Here is a 21,185-nt window from a genome sequence, read left to right on the forward strand (position 1 = left end):
CAATATATGTAGGAAATAGAAGACAACTGCCAGTTGGCAAATAGAGAATAGGGGACAACTGTCATAGAGTCAATTTGGGATCACTCTGTGCTGGTGGCAGTCGAAGCTGACAGCGCGGTAATTTGAGCTACAGAGATGCTTTTTCTTTCTATATCCTACATGTATTCAAACTATTAGTACTATTAACATATATTATGATGTAATCTTGTAGAAAAGGGTAACCTCAAAAAGAATTCAACCAGCAATCAGTTTTAACAGAACAATCTTTGTAAATCAATAAACTGGCAATAAACCGTCCCATCTCGATCTTCCTGCATAATTGATGATCCGCTGTAATCGTATTATCAGCTTAAACACAGTTCATCTTTTTGTTAGTTTCCAATGTCAAAGAGCACATATTTTCTTGTTCCAAGTTTTGTAAATTATTTCGTGAGCCACTTAATCGGCCGGAAAGTAAACACTTACCATCAATTAGCCTCTTTCCTTCAATTGGTCTATTTTGCTCCGGTCCATCTCTCTCTATGTTTGAAATGCACTTGTACTATTTAGATGCCACAGCATCGGTTAGGCGCATTTTTGCATTTTACGTAAGAGACCATAGTACAGGAAGAGAATTTCATCGGCTTTGTCCTAATCTATCTTGTACGGTTGTTCAAACACAGTAGAGCATTGTCGGTGGTATGGATTAAGGGATGAAAATAGAATTAAAGGTATTTGTGCTTTTTGTTTCAAATCACCTTATTTCAGATACAAGTTCAATATACCAGTGAAATCGGTTCAAAGAAATAAACGTAGCGTCTACAGCACACTTCCAAATTCTAAACAAGCCATATCCGAATGAAAGCACTGAACATTCTGAGAGCATGGTGAACATCCCTGTGATCGAGCACTATGTAATTCTGTGCAAATTCATTTCATGGATTTATGCCGTTCACTCAGACAACGTTCAGCTGGGTCGAAAGTGCAACATTGCACTTTGCAGTCTTGGGATCAATTTTACAGCACTCAAAGTTTTCAATGTCGATGTAATAAAAAGCCATCCGCCGCACCTTTCAATTGCTCAATTCGCTCTGGGCTACGGACGAAAATAGATCGCTCGGTTAAGCTGAAGGATGCTTCGAACGGATGGTGAGGATTGAAATCAAATCCTAGCCCCAAAAGCGATCCAAACGCCATTCACTCTACAATCGATTCAACTGCAAACCGTCGTACGGTCCACGGCGTTCCCATGCTGGCGACCATTTGGAGGAGTTTCGTTTAGATTGGTTCTATGGTTTTGTTTTTGTGCAAAAGTGAGTTCTACTGCCGGTTTCATTGCGGCCGTCCACTCTTTGCCAGCAGCTCAATGTTGCAATGAAAAGGCTATTCATCATGCGCCCGGGGCGTTGATTTCTCATAAACGCCTAGCATCCCGAAAGGGCAATTCGCCACTATTCCGCAACGGGTTCGGTTTTATCGAGAGGCTGCGCTTAGAAATCCAAGCAAATGGACATAAAAAATGAAAAAAAACGAACCACAAGCGTCTAGTGCCACACTGCGCGCTGCATTGCCAGCTTTAGTCATGCTGGCCTGCTAATGCCCGGCTACTTCGATGCCCTTGATTTCTACTTACTTGCTGCCTTGCTTTTACGGGATGATCCGTGGACCAACGGAGCCCACGATAGATAAACATGATTGATGACCCATGGCATCAATGGTTTCGGGAGTGAGAGAGACAGAGAGAGAGAGAGAGCGAAAGAAAGGGAGGAATAGACGGAAAGACAGTTTTCCAATGCTCTTTCCAGTGTGTGTGAGTGTGTGTGGAGAGGAAACCGTAATGTGGCGTCAGAATGGTTGATGGATTTTGTCCCATTTCAGTGACTGTTTTTTGCCATTCCGAGTGCCTATTTACTGGTTAGATATGAAAGCGATTGGATAAAAACGGAATGATGTGGCTGTGGAACGGAAGCTGGCGGATAAATAACAGGAAACTTGAAGAAGGAAGTAAACTTTGGTCAAAAGCTTTTTGGGTGCATCGTTGTTTTCGGGCAGAAGATGCATTTGTTTTGTTGAATTAGTGTTTCATATTTTGTCTTTGACTCAAAAAGAAAGGACAGTTTGTTGATGGTGAAAAATCATTCTACATTTTTTATCTTTTATTTTTTATGCTATTTAAAATGTGTTTTCTACTGAAAATATTTATCAAATTATCAACTTATACTAATTGAAATTAATGACAAAACTGCAACATTGGAGCTTTTATTATTTGGTACCTCGTCGCTGTAACCGCACAGAAGTTGTTTACCGCAATCAAACACATTTTAACTCATTTTTGTGCACTCACCCTGGGTACGCTTGTCTATGTTAGAACTTTTTAATGGATTGCTACCGGAAATGACGCTCTCATTTGCACATCACATCAAGTGTACGGTAAGGTGTTTGCGAACCTTAGCATGCTTGAGCTCTTATCCTTTGTTCCGTTCCGGCAACATCATCAAACCGAAATGGCACATGTTACCGTAAGCTTGGAATTGCTACCAATTCAATTGCTTGCTTCATTGTCGAGCAAATCGACATTTGTCTTTCGTTCACAGGATTTCAACCTCCCACCGACGCCTGTGACAAAAGGGGCAAAAGTGGAACAGCAAAAATAGGAGAAAAAAGAACGCGTGCATTCTATGCACAGTTGCAACTCGTTCACTTGACACACAGGCTCACAAGCTCGTGCTGCTCCTGACCTGACACCCTGCTGCCATCAGAATTAATTAATTAGTGCTATTGTTACTACCCGTAGGAAACGGTAAAGAAGACAAAATGACTGCAAAAAAGACGAGCCCAAGGCAGACACATACACATAGAACACTGAACAAACGGAAAACGGATGAAAAGAGCAAACGAACGGAGAAAGCATGAAGAAACGTTTATCTATTCCATCGTAGACCGTGCTGGGTACAGACACACACACACATACACACTCCACTGATTGCAGATGACACGTAATGACGTGATCCTGCATGTGGTGTAAATGACATGTGAGCAAAATGCTGATGACACAGGGCAGCTAGAGTGGTTTAGTGGAATTAAAGCTAGGCCATCCTCCCTGGAGGGATGTAGAATATGCCGACTATGACCAACATGTGCAACCGTCGCCGCAAAGGGTCACATGTGCAGTTCACCTTCAAATAAATGTAACGAGCGAGGTGGATCCTTATGTGTGAGTGTGTGTGTTTTTTTTTTCTTCTTGCACGTTACAACGGTACAATTGCCTTCGTGCCTTTATTTCACCGGCTCGTCTAATATGGTAATTGTGTTGATATTATCTCGCCTTTATGCAGTACAGCTTTGTTCCCACGCTTTATTCTGCTACTTGTGTACCAAAAAAAGCCTCACGTCCAGGTGATATAGAGACTTTCCCACTATTCATGTAACACTATTCGCGTGTACCCCATACGCCGCATTCATCTCGCTCGCATTAGTAGGCCAACAGAGTTTACACACACGTACACAAACGTTCGCCCGGTCGCTGGTACATTAGCATAGAAACTGGTGCTCTTATTACACCCTACAGCGCCACAGGCCGACAAACACCCACTAAGTGCACCGTTAATGAGGTGTTCTGACACTGGTTAGTGAAAGGAGCTCAAAATTGCGCTAGGGTACTTCAGATCAAGAGAGCCTGCCCGACGATAGCGAGTGGTTCAAAATGGTTGACCTTTTAATGATGGTGTGTGTTCTTCCCGTCGAGGGGCGTCTGGAACGATGAAGGGCTGCGAACGGTAGGCTAGATCATAGCAACCTTCTCCGCTCTTGAGGCCATGACTGAATGAACGACCGTGCGCCTCCTTTTGACGCTTTTGACACTCGCCACACGATTGACAGCCGGAAAAGCAGCACACTGGAGTACTTCGGTGGAAAGAAAGGTTGTGTGATAATTATGCTGTTTAGGCTTGAAGGCAAAATGTTTGAAGGTCAGATGTAGACATTCATTGCTACGTAAAAAGGAGCTTTTATTTACAAAACATGGCAATTTGTCCCCATCAGACCTATCAGCATAATTAATTGATAGCTTGAATCGAGACCTTTTTCATGATTCTATGATTCTTGCCATTCAAATAAGCGAAAAGTGAACGAAACTGAATCACGATCATATCAAAAAAATAGTTATGTTTGAGTTGATCTCGTGTAAATTGTTGTTTGCTCAGCAAGGATTGTCTTGCTTCCAGTTGAGCAACGCTGTCAGATTGACGGCTAACATCATACATTTGGATCACTCCAGCACCGAACACGCACGATCCGGCGCCAAGACAAACTAGACACCCCTAGCTTGTCAACACATCCGGTAGCGCGTCGCTCAACTTCTGACAACTCATGTCGAAGCAAGCGTCGTGCTTGTAGCATCCACATGGTTCCACGATAGCGCAGAACATATCCAACATGCGGTAGAGCGAAGGGTTCTTTCTTTTTTATTTCTATCCAGCTCAACTTTGCCACGCGGGCGATGCCTGTGCCAAACCTTCCTGTTTCACTTCAAACCAAAATCGTGTGGAAATTTCCACCATGACACGTGGCAAACGTGGTAAATCGCTACCCACAGCACTCCATAAATCAATTGTGTAATCGTCGTCAAAAAATTGATTGAACATCCTGCATACAATATTTCACTATGCTGGGCGATTGGGAGCCCATAGTAACGGCATGGTGCAAAGATGTACAATATTTGAATCCGTGTCGGTGTATATAAAATCCAGCGTACGTAATCAAACTGTACTGTAGCCGTGGCAAGTGTATCTGAACGAACGGGCGCGCAGTAGTGATTGATTTCGGACGAGTTTTATCGAATGCTCTCGACGCGCAGATTCACGATCACCCGGGGACGCGGTCGGAGGCTGCGTTTATCCCCTCTGGTGAAGCGATGTTGACATAAACGAATCGAGAGGTGAGTGAATGGGGTAGGAAAAATAAAGTATAAAAAATACACACCCTCACACACAATATATTTCATACAAAACGGCCTCCCCGCGACGGTCACCATTGTCAGGGCTGAGAGGCACTGTTTTCGACACCGTCGATAGGCATGAGTGATGGATTCGCCCCGTTCGAGCCTCGGAAAAGCATCATTACCCGGTCGGTTCAATGTCGCGGTGGGTCGGAAGTGTGCTTGTGAGGTTTCTCCCAGAATTGTCGTCACTTTTCAGTCCGTTCTTCTGCACATTTGCCACGAACAACGGCTTCGTCTTCGGCAGTGTCATTGGACGGTGCGGTATGGCTAAATTATGCTAACGAGCTGTTAATCCGGACCTTCCCCGATTTCCCTATTCCTTCCGATTCCGTCTTGGAAGGGTGGCATTGGGGAAGGTGATGGTGATGGTGCTACTGCTACTGTTTGATGGCCCCTATAGTGGCAAAGCAAAGGCAAAAGTAGGAGACAAGCACTGGGAAAGAAAACGCCAATGAGCTTCGTTCGCTCCCGATTTATCGACCGCGGTGAGGCGACAATGCTTGTTTTTTCCCCGACCCGCCTTTGTCGTTAGTGATAAAAAGGGGTGTTAATAGATTTAAGCAAATAAAAAAAAACTATCCTCATTTTCTAGTTCAAAAGCACGGTAAGAGAAAAGTGACCTCAACATAGTAAGGCTCACAATCGATCGTTTTAAATTTGCATGAAAATTGAACTTGAACGTGAGAATGAACGAGTTAGTTAATTAAAAGTTTATCCATTTAATGCAATATTGTGTGTGAAAAGCAAGGTAGATGTAAAGGCTTGCAATAAAGAAGGTTAGCCTCAATTATCTTTACGACAGTTTTGCATTCCAATTATTCGATGTTCCAGATGTATTTATATGCTCAAACCCAGTCAAACAACGGCACAAACATGGTTGCTACTTCCCCAAACAACGTCTTCGATTTCATTACGGCAACATGTGGTTCCATTTGGCATGTGCTGTAACCGTAGAACGACAAGGGTCATTCTCCGGCTGGTTTTAATGACCAGTCAAATGTCGTCGTCCTTTCGGCACCGACAGCAAGGATGGTTTTCGAGGTTATGTCTTGGCCATTCCTTTTACAGTATTTTTATGTCTGTCAAAATCGTTTTTATTGTTCCTCGATTGCTCGAACGAATCAATGTAGAGCGCTTGTTAAACGTCTTCTGCGTCCCAAACCGGGGGTTATTACAATCGAGCACTTTTTGATTGGATTTTCCATCATCGGCTAGCTTTTAATGGTATCAAAAACATTTCATTGAAAACCGGGTTTTATGTAACGATTTCTCTTCCCTTTCAATACTAAGGGCACTGTGTTTTAGGAAACTTTAAAGTTCATTTCCATGTTCCCGGACACTTCTTCTGTCACGATCTAGTTACATCATCGCAAGCATCGTCGCGCACCCATAAAAACTCGATTTTTCGATTTTAACCTTAAAAGAAACATTTTTTTTTGTTTAAAAAGCTGGAAACCCGCTCAAGGCAGCAAAATGAAGAGTGAATTCAATTTCCATCCACATATCTGCCGGTTTGCGATTTGCTGTGACATTCGGCATACAAATAGTGCGGGTGGAAATCTCCGACAACTCCGGCAAACCAAACAATGTACCGATGATACCCTTTCGGTTCCGAAATCAGGTCAACTGAACCGGTCATGCTGCTCGTTCGGCCAGCTGACGGTTCCATACTGGTGTAAGACGTACCAGGCAGATTGCCAAACTTTGTCCTCCCACTGCTTTCACCAGGGCTGCGGTACACACAGTTTGCCGACGCCTATTGGATGGAAACAAGTGGCAATGATGCTGATGTATTCATAATACATTACTGCATCCTTCATGGTACGGCCGAATGGGTTGCATCGTTTCGGGCTTTACGTTCTCTTGCCTGAATGCATGATGGTTTTGGTCAGCAGCAGTAACATCAATTGCATTTCGACTAGATCGTTCTCCAGCCCTAACAAGCAATCAAGCTGCCAAGAAGCTATTCTACATTCGCATACACAGTGTTCCTTTCTTTAGTGCGATAGAGCCGCTGGACATTGCAACATTTCGGAAGGAAATGGATCTGTTTTTTTTTTTATTTGGATTTGCAATAAGTCAGGCCCATCGAAAACTTTGTGCTGTAAACGTTATTCCACACTCTACAATCATGGTAGTTATGTTGGTTGTAGGTCGAGTGACATCATCATCATCATCATGTTTGCTTTTGACAACTGGTGTGATATCTATGGGGGTTTGCATCACTATGCGGCTGAATCTTATGATATGGAACGATGGAGTCAAATATCAATAACCTCATTTTAATTTGGTGACATTGTGTATAGTTTAATCAGTGTCTTTAAAGATTATATCATAGAAAATAATGATTGATTTTTTCGCTGCAAGAGTGGTTGAGATGTTTAATAAAGTGGTATTTAGTTTACTGTTCAATCAAAATGTTATTTATTCACTTTTCGAAATTTAACTATATCATTTCATCTGAAATGGTTATATTATTATCTTTATTTTACTTTATAAAAATATAATTATTCAAATATCTATTACAGTACAAACAAACGTATATTTAATGGAAGATGTAATCCTCAATTAATATATTTTACTAAGTAACAAGATATTTATGTTTGAGGCACTAATTTATTGAAATGGTCAGAAACCAAACATCAAATTATTTCTCTAGAAAAACAAAATTTGCACAGACATGGTGGAATTGTTTGTGTTGCTATAAAATATGAGATGATAAAAATAGATTGATTCTATCCGGACAGGATGTATTAGGATTTTGTTAGCTCATCCATGGTACCTGAGGCAGCACGGTGGATTATTGCATGCATTATGGATTATGTTGTGCAGTGATATGACGCTGATTCTTCGTAGTCTGTTTTTTTTCGTGAATTAAATTTACTGGTCACGATTCTTTATATGATATCTTATTTCTTTTTCAAACCAAGTCGAAAATCATTCCAAATGAGTACGTGTTTTTAATTAAGTTACGTAATTTTATCAAAAAAAAACATATAGAAAAGCTTTTAATACTAAAAGCTAACTTTCCTCAAACGCATAGGAAAACAAATTTCATTAATAATGCAGTACACGCTTTACATCGACTGACTGTCATTAAAATATTTTCATTTTCTTGTGTTTAATAATTCCTTTGATCGTTTTTCCTGTCCCAACTAGAGCTAAAGTGATCACAACAAGGTGCACATTTTAAACTGGTGTCTCCTTTTATTTCCCCGTCACGTAGTTTTCCCAGTGCCAAGGGTGCTCAAAGATATGCATTAATAATGCTACATAGCTGCTGGAGATGCATTTAATTTAACTTGGCTCTATATTAAAATTGTCGCTGAAAGAAGCTTGTTTTACAAGCGATTTATGCTTTTTGTGAGTTTGTTTTTTTATGTTGAAGTTTTGTATAATAAAGATAAAAAAAGGTTTGTAAACGCTCGTATAGAAAAGCGTTATAAAAATTCTTCAACTGTTAAAGAGTGAAAGAAACTGTGAAAGCGACCGGTGGGAAAAAATTTTCCACGTGCATCACTCAACTATTTGTCACCCCTTTTCCTTTCGCCGCACATCTGCTTCTTTGTCTGCCAGACGAGCGGATGATGGCACCTTCTTCTGGCACCAGTGCGACGAGCTGTTTCCACCGTTGTGCGGCAGTGAATTAAGTGGATAAAGCAAACGCTCTGTGCGTGTCGGTGGGAAATGGGATGGGCAGAAATACTTTGCATTCTTCCGTTATTTCATTCCGCCAATTTGAGGTTAATGACAGCCGTACTGGCTGCAGGACCGCAGATAATGGATGCTGTGGGCGAAACGAACTTTATGCACTTGTGCTGCCGAGGTGGATTGAGCTTCCGGTGGGAAGGATAGCGAAAAGTGCCTGACAATGACAAAAAACAGCGAAGCATTCTTGATTAAACTTATTTATGAGCAAGGAAACGAACGTTTTTGAAGCGTTTTTTATTACAAAAGGTTTGTGACTACTTGTTTTTTTTCGGGTTTTGAGTAACCACAAATGTAGTAAGTACAAATAAATTGGTGCTAATTGCAGATACGATTATGCTTGCATATCACGAACTGACAAAAAATTTTTTTTGTTAGCCACAAATGTTGTCTTATCAATTTTGAAAATCATTTCCTCTGTACCGTAGCGACCCTCATGCTAGCTTCCGCAGACTTCCTTACCTTTAAGCTAGTGAAGAAGACTCGAATAGTTAGTCCTTGCTACTGTACAAATACTGTACTGAGACTGTACAAATATCCTCTATGCTTACCTTTATTATATACTGAACCATTTACCACAAATGCCTCATATCATATTGCCTTCATTTTTCAATGTTCGAAAATACATCGAAAGCTTCTTTCTTAAAGGATAGAAAGAAACTCTCAAAATGCCTTATTCATGATTGATACTCGTTTTATCCTTTAGTTCACTAGACCAGCAGGAAAAAGCTTGCGCACTCAGCCATTACAGTAGTTGAAGAGTAGAAGTAAGAGGGATATCTTTTAGAAACTTTTACTTACACAAAGAAAAACCAGCGGTCGAAATCACACCATCAGCAAACGATCCCACGCCACTCAGCATAACCTCAACGAGCGAAACGGAGGAAATGGCGGTGAGACACTCAGCTAGAATCTGCTCCGATTATCAGAACACGGCTATCGGCTCCTCCATCGATTACCGTGAAGCATTGTGGGGCCTGCTTGCTGCACGATAAAATCTTGTAACCACTGGTAGGGACATAAATTTCACGCACGGTATAAGAGTAGTGCAGTAATGTTGGGCAGAAATGAAATCAGAAAGCTTTGCCGTAAGAAGGATTCATTGATAAATTTGTTGACATTTGTTAGGCAACTTTATGATAGTGGTTTTATTTGCCCAATACCTGATGAAACCAGGAGCTTTAATCGCGATAAATGGCCTTTTGAGATGGTGTGATGCATGATAGGTAAAGATTTTTAATGAATATGAAATTGCGTATTTTCTGTGCGACTAAAGTACCTTCTGTAATAGCTTTCACGACTCGTTTGCTCTGCTAATGCTCGGCCATGAGCTGATAAGTATATGCTGCTTGTACCTAATTACTCTTGCCTGTGGTTAAATTGCCCCATTGAAACTTTTACCTTGCTGGTAGCAATTGCTGCTCACGTACACTCCATCGTCAGCCAATTAGAGGCAGCAATGGGCGAAACATGATCAAATGTTTTCCCACCTCTCTCCAGATCTAGTAAGACAGGGAAAATCAAACCAATCCCGCAGCACATTTTCTCCCCTCCTCGTGATGCGTGTTTAAACATTTTCATATTCAAAATTTTCCCCTTTTCCATCACTTTCTCGCTCACATGTTTTCGGTAGCGGCGAAATTTCACGTCAAATTCCAGCTGTCCATCAACTATGTTGTCGCCCCGGCGCTAATTGCAAGCAAACACGGGCCCCGAACACGGGTTGCCGAAATTCCACACCATTTCCCGTTCACCTTCGGAACGCGATCTGAGCTACGTGTTCACTGTTTGCCATTTACCTAGCTGCAACGGTCGACACGTTTGTCTTTCACCGGTTCGCGGGTTTCCGTTTTGGCAAGCCCACCACTGCCAATAGCAAGGAAGTGAGCTAGGAAGAAGAGGAAGAGGAGCAGTATTTGGAAAGCAAATGTAAAATATATGTTCGTCACTAATGGATTCCTGTCGACGGTCCCGGATCGGTTAGTGCAGCGCGCCGAAATCTTCATCTATATTTGTGTCCACAGCGGCATTCAGTCAACGGCGTTCGGTGGCGCAGTTGCATCGATCTAGTCATCAATCTGATCTACCACCACAACCACTCAGCTCATCACCTACGACCGATCCAGAAAGGAAACGACAAGCAAGTGATCCGGGCAAATATCAAACCGGGGGAAAAAATTGGTAAAGTTATCTCATGGTGCATCCGATGATGCCATCATCTGCCTTCGTGAGCGGTGGAGAAATATTTCTTTCCGTATTTCGTTATGTCGTGATGGATGACGAAGATGGAGAACTCATGGATACAAAGTAAGTGGTTTGACATACAAGTAAATCCCACTCAAAGTTTGACCGAGTTGTCGATCGGTATGGTTTATGCCCAGTTTTGATAGAAAATTGCAATTTGCTCTTCTAGCTCCGTGGGTAGCAATGATACTACTACAGATGGAAATGGAAATTCAATAGGAAACGCACAAAGTGTGTATGCTTACATCGCGATGAAATGCATACGTTTGGATAGAATTCAATTTATGCTAGCAGGAAAAAAAATGCTACCAAACCAATTTAGGTTAGATGTAAAAGGCTTCCCAGGCAATGTAAAATGGTTAAAAATATCCAATAGGAAAATGCATAGCATTGAATGTTTGTTAAGCTGTTACAGGGTAAGGAAAAATCAAGAAAAGTTATTTGACCTCACAATGACACAACGACCTTGGAAGTTGATCATGAAACCTTTGGAAGCATTGCATGGTCAAGATGCAATTCGATCTATTCAATTCGAGCAGAACTTGAGCCCCTCAATCTTCAATCCCGTCACATTGGACGTCGCTTCGGGCCGGGTGATCTTTGATTCGTTCCTCCACGCTCGGTAGCTATAAATATCAAAAGTTTTTGTGTGGTTCTCCTGTTGGCAAATGCATCGACCAAATACTGTCTGGGCGTGAAAACAAGCTAGATGATTGGCTGCCACTTACGGATGGCAATGATGGTAATTATTTTTAAACTTTTCCGCTCTATTCTTTTCCAAAATTTATGAGCAATTAAGGTAAAAAAATTGATGTTGATGCATCTCGTAGTTTAAATAATATGGATGCATGTTTGCTTCTTTGTTAGCGTGAGTGGTTTGGTTAGCGTCACTGTTTGAAGATCTTTCACTTAAAACAGATTATCTTTTGTTCAAATCATGCAACGTGAAACTAAAAACTGTATTAAAAAAGGTTGTCACTATGCAACGAACCACTCTCACGGAAACAGTACCCATGATAAAGCATTACAAAGCGATGCGCCCATGATGCGTTCCTCTTAATCTATCGCTTTTAACTGAATCCATTTGACTAGATATTGGTAAGCGCAAAGCAGTGAAGCTGATAGTGAACCGGTTTACATGGAAACAAACGTGCGGCTCGATTGGAAACAGTGAGCAGCGTGGAAATCCTGGGAAAGCAGATTTCCGATGCTAAAATTAGCTTCAAACATTCGCTGGCCCTGAACTTCGCTATGCTATTCGTTGCCGATGTGAAACGTACACGTGGGTGAGGGGAGAGGAGTGGGGGGGGGGTACTTTTATCGGAACGGAGTGATGTTTATGAGCAGATTGGATGGGATTTGCTATTAGATTTTAAGAATCAATTACTATCGGACTGTAAATGTGTATCCCGTTTTTCATATCGAATAGAAACTAGGTGTGCCATTTTGATTTCCTAGTTCGAACTTATTGATTTACTGCCTTAGGCTTTTGAAGAACGGGAAAAGAGTTTATCTATATTTGATATTTGCATTAAGTGATTGCTGATGAGTTTTGATGATGAATAAATGATAGAGTGCATACATTGTCTCCGAAATGGTAGGAACATAAATATCCCATAATGAAATGTGATAAATCATTCTGTTAAAATTAAATATCGATAGAACAGTCAAATATCAGCATTTTCAATGTAGCCTTCATTTTGTGTAAATTTGACCTTTTTTAATTTAACCAAAGGTTCCGTAAAAAATTTTTAACGGTGAACCAGCCAGATATGAATTAACAACCCGCAATATATTTTCTCTCAAGAATGCATATTCAGTTGGAAGAAAAGCGTATCATAAAAAAACCCCTTTTCTTTTTAGTCTTAAATATAAACTGAAACCCCGTTCTCATCCGAAGCCAAACATCCATCACGGTAATCATGTCTTATCTTAATCCTTATCCGCTGGCAGCTAAAGCTCAATCAAGACTATGGCAACAAAGCAGCAGCGAAACCTGCCAAAACGTTTTCGCTCCGGTCCGTTTGAATGCCGGAAGTGGCATGTTATTGTTGTGCATTTGTTTGCAAAAAAAAAGGATAGGTGTTGCTAGGGAACTTCAGAGCCATATTTTCGACAACACAATAGATCAAGTTGGCATTGCAGCTAGGGCTTCGTCGTTCAGCCAACGGTCAGGCCAATGGCATGCGATAAGCGCCGCTGGCGCTGAAACGTTGGAAACAATGACCTCAGAACCAACTGTTGTACCGTGTACCGTATGTTCGTGTAGACGGTGTTGCTGGCGGCTTGAGTCAGCGCAAAAGTCGAACGGACATGTTGGCAGACCGCTTACGCCTGACTCGTAACACGGGCAACCCATCATAATCCCATATTCAATTAAAACTTCATCCTTTTGTCTTCGCAGGTCCTCGGGCTAAAAGCAAATCCAGCGCTGGCGGATGTGTCGTTCGCCCGGTTGGCTGTGTGGCTGCCTGGACAGGCTTAGGCATGAGTGAGGCATGCGTGCCGGATATCCACGCAACCCATCGGTAAAATTTCTCAACTTGCTCGGATCTCGACTTTAAGGCCGGGTGGTGCTGCCGAAGAGCTGAAAGTCTAGGCCACTTTCGCTAATGGTGCGACTCGGTACTACGAGCAAAGAGGGTAAAGTGTTACCCGCTTGATGGCACTCGTGCGGTTCAAACTTTACCCGGGTCGTACGCTTCATGTGCTGCGGCAGCCCTTGGGCGGTACCGTGCGCCTCCATTCGATTGAAACGTACACTTAAGCCAACCCCGGGTCGGTTAGTCGCAGACAGTGGTGTCTCCAAGCCGCATACACGTTGGTGCCTGTGTCAAAGGGCTCGCATTTGTTTCAATATTTTTCCTTTCTCGTGCACACGCACACACACACATTCTCTCTCTCCCTCTCCGGGACGCTCCACTGATGCGGTTTGTGATGAGGATGACAACGTTGAAAGCGGCAAAGCGGGAACGAGCGACGAGTGCCTACGACTGTGTGCTTCAGATTTGAATGAAAAATAAGCGCTGGCTTATTATTTAATTAATTCGGGTAAAAAACACACTCCCAACCATCGGTCGGTATCGCATCGGTGTAGGGAACGTGGTTGGGTTTAATTATTTTCCAACCTCAAGTCTTAAGCTTCCAAATCCATTTCAAAACGCATGATCGTAGTGGTGATGGAGTTGTTGGTGGTGGGTGTGGTGGCGGTCACTAAAATCCTTGTCCTTTTGTACCAAATTCCAGCTAAATGGTTGGTGTGTCACTTACATTCCGTTCGCTTATGGTTTGTGCATGACTGGACACGTTTGGCGAATAAATCACTGTGCTCGTTCTGCTGGAATTGTACGTTTTGTGGCCAATTTGTGGTACCGGATATTTTGTCTTTAACGTTTGTTATTCCTGTTTCACTTCTAGATCTAGGTCCTTTTTTATCATATTTTAACATTGGACTACACATTCTCAAGCTATACAATTTTTATATTTAATGAAGCAGCATGTCAGATATTTTAAATTGTACATAATAATATTAAGTGAAAAAAACAAATTCCGTCTCAATTTTAGAAAACAAGCACCACACGCCAACCGGAGTGAACGGTCGGTTCGTGCCTGATGAATAATGTTTTGCCACATCCGACCGGCACATGCCGTACAGTTACGATCCACTCGATGTTTAGTGCCGTTTTACGGCTTAACGCAGTGTGCAAGTATGTATCTTGCACGACCGCAACCACTAGCATGTGAAACTTAAAACAAACACATATTTTACTACCATCCAATTCCGATCCGGTCAAAGCCCGAGTCAATCAATTCGTCTGAAACCTTGAGGGAAATTTTCTTCCCGCTTTCAGACCCAAGCGCTAGCAAAACAAACATGCGACTAGCGCGAATGAAGCAACAGCTTTACTCTGTCAACCGAAATTTTATAGTCGGCAGACATTTGCTACCCGTCACTGTCGGCTCGCACCCGCGCAGTTTGCAGAGGCAGCAACAAAACAAAAATCCGCAGCATAAACATTGGTGCCAATTATGTCGAATAAAAGAACATTTCGCACGACGTACCCTACACACTTGCCTCGACGTTTGCCCAGCTTCTCAGTGCTATTTAGTATCAAGGGTGATGAGAAAATGAATAAGGCCGACCAATGTTTCCTTAAGAACTCACCCTTATCCCGCTCCTCAACCGCCCTTCATCATGAGGCGTGATGGAATTTCGTTGCCCTTTCCATCGGCAGCTGTTTATCTTTCCCATATGCATACGTTGTCACCCCGACTTTCCGACGGCATCGAGTAGAAGATTGAGCTTAAAACTATGTTCTCCGCGCATCATCGCGCTTGTTTGTTTATCTGTGTATGCGAGTGTGTGAAAAGGCTAGACAAACATGTTAGGATGTGCGATGGTGGGCTAGGCAATCTACTACCACACCTCCTACGCGATAGAGGCGCAGTTGCGAAAGCAGTTTGCATTTGATTATGGTTCTCCGTTAAAACGTAGGATTTCGTGAAGCGTTCAACGGATCGCACCGTACATGTTCGTTTCATATATTTGGCCAACTCTATCACCCTTTAGCAAGAGCAAACACTGGCGGCCCAGTGTGTAGCTCACAGAAACACATTAACAGCTTTAGCCTGTCTACAACCTACACACAGACACACACGCAAGGTGTACAACGGACAATAGATAGCAGTCTTGGCTGATGCTTTCGGTGATATATACTAGAACGCTAATCGAGGTGTACATAATGAATATACAACTAAGCTCATAAATTAATTTCTCTATACTTTGAGCCATGCCAATTTTTGCTGTGGCTTTTCCAACTATATTCTTCCCTTTAAAGCTATCGCTTAAACCGTTCCACCACAGCGGATGATTGGGATTAAAATTTGGTTTTCCTCTGCTCATCACCATAAACACAAAGCGGAGCGAAGCCGCTGCTAATAAACATCCAATCAGTACGGCCTACGTACATGTGCCATTTTTTTTTCTTCACTCCAGTACAGCCATTCATACGTGAAGTGTTGCAGTAAATTGAAGCTCTAATTAAAATTCAATTAATATCAGTTCACCACCTACCACCATTCAGGCGATCGCATGGAACCTGATTGCAGTTTGAAGTGGTCGGCGTCAACTGTACACGCTATCGTTTGATTGCAGACTGGTTGGGAATAAATTATTAACCGATTTTTGTTTTTGTTTGGGTAGTTGTTTCTGTGTTGCGGTTTGGATCATCAATCATAACAACGCACTTGATGAAATTGAAGGATTTTTTCTCTCTTTCGATTGATAGTATGCTACAATGGACCGTCGGGAATGGGATCGGCAGATGATTGAAAAATATATGTTTTGTTCTCCAACTCGTTTCAATTTTACGCTGTTAAGTAAAACTGCTGTGTTGTATATTACACTGCTTTTTCAATACTTTGAATTATTACTTTCAAGCAAGCAAAACAAAATACATAAAATGATTCTCGCCATCTTTACTCCATCAAAATAAACAAAGATCGTTAGAATCTCTTGAAGGGGCTTGTTTATACGTTTCTCTTTTCATAAGATGCTCCTGCTGCTTTTGAAAGGGTGGTTTTTATTGTCGATTGTTGTTCTTGTTGCGTTATTTAATTAGTAACCAGATAGTCTTCGGAATCCGAAGAGGTTCTCAGTTCGTTAGTGTTTTACCAGACTTCTGTTTTTATTCGAATTTCTCACAACCTTCTATAATTAAGATTGAGTGTTCCAAGACAAAACAACAACAAGAAAATGAATAATCGAAAATAATAATAATAATAATAATAGTAACAATAATATTAATAATAATAATAGTAATAATAATAATAATAGTAATAATATTAATACTAATAATATTTATAATAATAATAATAATAATTATAATAATAATAAAAATAAAATTATTTAAAAAATAAAAAATAAATTATTTAAAAATCATAATAATAATAATTATACTAATAATAATAATAATAATAATAATAATAATAACAGAAAATATATTATAAAAAAAGCTTTACAATGATGAAAATAATCATAAAAATTATAATAATAATTAGAGCGAGTCCCTACATTTTCAAGCTATCTCATGGTTAATTTCAATATAGCTCAATTGCACTTGGTCATAAAATTGAGCCTAACCCACATACGATAAATTTTACTTGCTATCATTCTAAAAAAACTGTCAATTTCATTTGGCAACATTCGTGAAAAAAGCTCCCAAACTGTTTTTTGTATGGATTGCATTGAAAAAAAAAACCTTAACGAAATCTAAATCACCTCCACTTACGGGGTTCGTTCAAAGAAATTAGGCAACATTTTGCCTGAAAAGCAAAGGGATCCTTAGCAACAGGGTGCGCGTTGCCGCAAAAGCTTTCCGCAAACAAACATTTTACATTTCTGCTATGTAAACCATCCGGCTGGTTCCGTTTTTTTCCCGCTAAGGAACCATTTGTTTTTGCCCCAGTATCGTTAAGTATTGTATGTTCTTTCATCGGTGGCAAAGATTCTTTTAAAAGTACCGAAATTAATTACCCTCTCAAAAGGGGTTCGGAAAAAGATTTAACAGCTTAACGTAAGCATGGAAACGTGAGCGACGAACATGACAAAGTGTTTAAAAAAAACGCAAACGCACTTCCCGATCAACGCCCGAGCAACTTGTTCCGGTGGTGAGATTAGCTGTTGTTGTAAAATTTATAACCGGGATGTTTTCTTCCTATACTGTAAGCTTTGCACTGCGGTTTGTGAAACAAGAAGTGTTATGATGTATAAAGCCTTACCTTACTTCCTTACGTCATGAAACGGATGCCATTGGTTTGATTCACTTGAAATGGAAGAAAGGAAAAATAAATAAATTATAATTTATGCTTAAAGTTTGCTGATTTATGTAACACGATTATTACTTATCAAAATTTCTACAATTTATGTACGAACATATTTAATGTTTTGTTGGATGGTATGAAATAGAAGTTTTAGTCAACGCATTTAATAAGCGCAACATTAATGCAACATTCATGAGCTACGAGCAATATCCACCACCGTTGAAGATAGTTAGTGTGGAATGTGAAACTTCGTCTAGACATTTTACAGCAGTTTAAATAGTACTTTCTGCATTATCCAAACACCGCGTTATTTAACTACCCAAAAGCTTAAAGCAAGCCCCTTATTGGCGAAGGGACACCGGCGCGTGGCCGGAAATGGCAATGGGAAATCACCTTACTGACAGCTGTCAAATTCGGACGAACCCTTCGCATGCTCAGCGGAAACACTTCAAAGTTATTTCATTTTGCACCAAATTCCGGCACTTCAAGACTAAACGCTGAAGGTGCTTTCATCCCGTGCCCTGAACGAACCCGTTAATCGCTCTTCGGGAATCTTTGGAATTTCACCTTCACCCCCCCCCCCCCCCCTCCACGGCGATGTTGTTGCCGAGTGAGTCGTAGGGAAGGATGAAAGATTTAGAAGAAGAAAAAAAATATTTCTACGAACTTCTTCGCCAGACTGTCACAAATCAGGATCAACTTTCCATTGGCCTGATCCAAACCTGTGGTCTGAAGTAGCCGTTTTTTTTGTTTTGTTGTGTTATTATATTTTGTTCATCGCATGGAACATCAACGTCTCGAGCATGGTGGTTATTATCGGGTATTTGTGTTTTATTTTTGTTGTTTCGCAACATTTTTCAGTAGCCACGACTTGGAGCACCCTTGCTACTTTGTTGGAGGAACGTGATGCTAGACGGAAATCCTAGAAATTACTTCTCCTGCACGTAATGTACCTTTAATTATGAGCATGTTTTTTTTGTGCTGTCTTTTTCATCCACTAAACCTTATTATGCACTCCATTGGCCCGGTAGCGAGAGTTTATGTCCTTCAAGATTGTCTCCCTTTACCGAAAGCTCTCGGGTGGCTCGCACTGTCGCAGCTAATGAAGGGACAGCTTCCGTGAAATAAGTACATCTTTGTTTCGCACCTTCTTTGAAGTGCCATTTTCACCTAGTCAAATTTAGTTTTTTCTTCCGTTCCTTTTTTCTACTTTACCGTTATCCTCCTTACAGTCTGCCGGAGGTTTGGTTTTTGCAAACTTTTCACTTTTTTCACTTCTAGCAAAAGCAAATTGACCCTCCGTCTATGATGGTGGGCAAACATCGACAACGTTGGATGAATAATTCATCCCGGATGAAAATGCCTCCGAGCTTAATAGGTTTATTGATTAAAAGATAAAAATAATCTCCCCTAAGTGCACGCGCCGACAGTCCGCTTCCTGCAACTATTGCTCTCGCACATTTTGGGCACATGGGATGGGGAAAGTGGCAAACTGGTTGTACCAGCCCAGGGAAATGTAATACAAAAAGGTTCAAATATTATGACCGTGTACCGCGTTACCTAACCTAATTATAAAGAGTGGAAGCGACAGCAATGAAAAGGTTATACAAGGGCCCTATTTCTTACCACCCAAAACCGTCGAATCCGTATCGGCGAAGAGCGGTGCTCGCGTTGGCTATCATAAAAAATACATGTCCTTTTGCTGACTTTGATTTGACTTTCAATAGTGCGCCCGTGATATTGGCTGCACCAATCGAGGAAAGGGAAAGCGGCCCATGAAGCCTTAACCTCGACGTGAACGATTCCCGAATTCCAGCACAATGATTAAGCCGTATCAAGTTCAATTTTGGAGCTAAACGTAGCGAACAGCGCAGCCAAATAAAAGGACGGACCAAACGAGTGTGTTTTTCTGTTCCTACCAGCCACAGGATAGAAAAAAGTCTCCTTGGACTTTCCTGTTTATTTTTGCCGTTACATGGGCGTTCGTTAACGTTCAGTTTTCTTCATTAACCGATCGATACCAAGAGCTGGTCCTTGGTAAGCCAGTGACCCTGTCGTACGCGCGAGGCGGTTGGAAATAACGGGCGTCCCCTATCATTTCCCCGTCCCAGCTTCCCGTCCCATATGTAGGGTGGATAAACTGGCCCCGAGGTCGCATTACTAATCAATCGATCCAGAGCAAACGAGCCGGATGGGTGGGAATTTTAATTTAACTTATTATAGCCTTTGTATAGCCTTAGCCTGCGAAAAATCTACCCACGTGTATAGGGGGAATAGAACGGGCCAGTCCCTCATCATACGATCAGCATCATCGTTTTGCTGCTGAATATTTCATCAACTGATATGATAGAAACTGAACGTGAAAGCGACAGGAAGCAAAGTTAGTTCCGACACTCCCACTGGCCTCTGTAACGCTGTGAAGGTGTAAGGTTGTGATCTTCTTTTTTGTCCAGCACATTCCACACCAGGAAACAAAACATGGAAATCACGACGAACGGAAAGTTTTTAATTAACTACCATAACTTTGCGCGACAAAAGGATGAAGTTGCAGGTATGGAAAAAGTCACTCTTGACATGTGAAAAACGCCTACAGGCTTCGTTGAACAGTAGAGCAAAGCTTCTCTACGGCGAGGAAAATGCTGATGCCGCTTAACAATTGACAAACTACCGTTAAAGTGTGAATATGACGAGTTACCCGTCGGTAACCGGTGGGCATTGTATGGCGTAAAACAATTACAAATTGTTGCAAAGCACAATCAAGAAGATTGAAATTTTACTCTACTACCAAGCAACGTTTTACGGTTTATTGTCATGGAAAATAGAACAGTGGAAAAAAGTTAACAATGAAAAAAGTCTCTTTTACCTCCATAAAATAAAATACTTAAACAAAGAAACGCAGGCAATTGAAGCAAAAGGTGCATATTATTTTGTTAAATGTCTCATAATCAATTTGCGATTATCCTTTTTTATTTGTTAAGTTTGTCAATATGCTTAACAGCTTCAATAGTTTGGCAAGTTTTTAATACTGCTGAATTGTAAGTAGACTAACAAGATTGAGAGATACACAGAAAGATAGAGAGCAAGAGAGAGATTATTTCCATTTTATGTCTATGAAATATTAAACTATAATCTGCCTTACATCACAGTTCAAAGCTCCTCAGGTGCTTGATAGGGAGATACTCTTTCCACCGAAATCTCCGTTGGGAAAGGATGAAGTTAATCTGAAACTCATGCGTGACCTCGAACGCACTGATACGATTTTTTCCGTAAAGCATCAGAGCTTTCAAAACTTTTTACCTGTGCAACTGCCCATAACCTTCGGAGAGAATTGTTTACCCAAATTATGCGGTGGTCAAGTTGAAAGCAAAAGCTAAATAAAATATTCCCCGACACCGTCCCATCGGTGTTGATGGTACCCGTCAGCTTCTGGGCC

General features: G+C 41.2%; 1 protein-coding gene across 8 annotated transcripts in view; it reads right to left on the bottom strand.

The window, feature by feature from the left end:
* The window catches only part of LOC120948468 (uncharacterized), a 93,520-nt gene that overhangs the window by 64,690 nt on the left and 7,645 nt on the right, over positions 1-21,185 (bottom strand). The window contains exon 2 of one of the 8 annotated variants that reach the window (XM_049605539.1): positions 17,711-17,754. The exons of 6 other annotated variants lie outside the window; for them this stretch is intronic. The gene's annotated coding sequence lies outside the window, so the exon portion shown is untranslated. Of the gene's footprint in view, positions 1-9,487; positions 9,706-17,710; positions 17,755-21,185 lie in introns of those variants that run through there. One more of the 8 variants, XM_049605540.1, reaches the window with a different exon arrangement.

Source organism: Anopheles coluzzii, chromosome 2 (assembly GCF_943734685.1).
Source record: "Anopheles coluzzii chromosome 2, AcolN3, whole genome shotgun sequence".
NCBI classification, from domain to species: Eukaryota; Metazoa; Arthropoda; class Insecta; order Diptera; family Culicidae; genus Anopheles; species Anopheles coluzzii.